Genomic DNA, 1,951 nt, shown 5'->3' with positions numbered 1-1,951 from the left:
TCCATAGAAGCTTAATCAGCTCTCGTTTGTGTCTGAAGAGAATGCTAATCAGCCCAAAATTTAAGTTCTTAAAGCTACTTTCAAGTTCGTTTAGGTGGCTGTAGAGAACGCTATTCAGCTTCTAAGGGAATGTCAAGGAACTTCTACGCGCCGAAAAAAAAATCCGATTGACAGATTGCTCTGACATTCAGATGTCAGATTGCTACACGGCAAAAATAATAAACTCAACCGCCACTTTTTTGTACGCATCTCGGACAAAAAGTGCAGGGACTCAATGTTAAGTTTAATGCATTAAACTCAACTTCAAGTTTAGCGTGTTTAACTCAACGTTAAGTTTAATGCACTTTACTCAACGGAAAGTTTTTCCTTACTTTCTTGCCGGTGCGTAGAATCGTAAGATCGTAAAAATTAGCGATTTCAATCGAATCAAAAATTAAATAATGGATGGGAGTTTATTTTAATTTCTTTATTTGTTGGTTCATTATAAATGTATTTCTTCCGGACAACATTATTCACTCAACCTTTTTGAGAGCAACGGTGACATTGGTGGCGGCAGTAGGTCCAGCACACTTGACTCTAACCGGACGTTGCAAGCGCCGCTGGGCACTGGCCTATTGGAGACTGTTTGGCTATACCATGACCGGCCGTCGGAATTCGAATTCTCCCAGAACGCTGAACACTTCACCCAGGATGAAAAGCGCGTCTAGGTGGAGATTTTCCATGGCCGGCGATTCGTATCCGGTCAAGAATCCCAACTTTCGGGATAGCTTCAAAATTTGCTGCCGATCGTTGCGGGTGGAAACTTCGATTACCTAAAACGGATTATGAAAACATCATTTATTATTTGTTTAGAAGATTTTTTTTCAAATTGATCGTAATGATCTTTAGCCAAATTAAAATTTGTCTAAAATAAAGTTAATTACCTTAATTAATCAATTAAATAAAATTAACTCACCCTCATATCATCGTCCATAAGCGGTTTCGAGTAAAATTTTGTGACCCCGATCGATCAACATAATCTGTCCGTGCATCGTGAAGTTGGACCAGTTGGGATTCATTTGCATGCAGCGGAAGTTGAACAGCTCATCCAGACCCTTGGAGGACACAGACAAAATATTTTCAAGCAACTTCCGTATGCTGTTCCTTTGAACCATTTTTTCTGGAAATCAGCAGTTCCTGGTAAACAAAGAAAATTGTTACGATTAAATTAATTTGAATTTTTATTACTTACCTGATCCGGAAGCGGGGTCTTTTTCTTTGACATGCTATTTGCAGAGTTTTTCCGGCCCAAACCATCGGTGGGGAATCAGGCGTGCATCATAGCCAATTGTAGACCGATTTTTCCTCAATATGCAGCACATCCTGCGGGGAGGATTAAACTTAGTCCCTTGAATCGTTTAATCACCTTTCTACTTACTTGATATGGTTTCCTCCAGAGGTGTTCCAAAACCGTTCTGTCTGGAGAAAGAAATCGTCTTTCGGGAGAGCCGGAAGTAACCGAAGTCGACCTGCGCTGACTTGCCGGATTTCGTTTTGAGGGAAAATTCACGATATGACTTGCACGATTGCGCTTCCGGATAAAATTTTTCGCGAATCGGTGCAAAACGCGGCATTAACAACGCTCCTGAAAAAACAAAATGGCAAGTGCAAAACTACTCACTTGAAAGTTTAATGGGATAAACTTTTGAGTTGCATACAAAACAAGAAACGAAAACTATGCAAACAAAAGAAAATGCCAAAGAACTTTCTGTTGCGTAAAAATAACTTACTCGCTAAGTTTTTGAAAGTTTCCGTGTAGGTTGCCGGTCTATCATGGTCTATCTCATTGGTTTTAATTATATTGTTTTGATTACGTCTAGAGAATTGAACCGCTGCTCTCTAGGTTGCAATGAAACTCACCAGCCTCATTTGAGATGATTGAATGGGTTGGTCAATAGATTGTACCTTATTT

The 1,951-nt window shown here is 39.8% G+C and overlaps 1 long non-coding RNA gene across 1 annotated transcript; it reads right to left on the bottom strand.

Annotated features, from left to right (window-relative positions):
- Positions 1-349: 349 nt before the first annotated feature.
- LOC129758672 (uncharacterized) lies at positions 350-1,539 on the bottom strand. Its single transcript, XR_008740039.1, has 4 exons — positions 1,418-1,539; positions 1,232-1,362; positions 956-1,176; positions 350-812 (listed from the first exon to the last, which is right to left on the bottom strand). It is a non-coding gene; the product is annotated as an uncharacterized LOC129758672 (long non-coding RNA).
- Between the last annotated feature and the right edge of the window lie 412 nt (positions 1,540-1,951).

This window comes from Uranotaenia lowii, chromosome 3, assembly GCF_029784155.1.
Source record: "Uranotaenia lowii strain MFRU-FL chromosome 3, ASM2978415v1, whole genome shotgun sequence".
NCBI lineage: Eukaryota > Metazoa > Arthropoda > Insecta > Diptera > Culicidae > Uranotaenia > Uranotaenia lowii.
The sequence above is the reverse complement of the archived record's forward strand: the minus strand, read 5'-3'. Positions and strand labels throughout refer to the sequence as shown.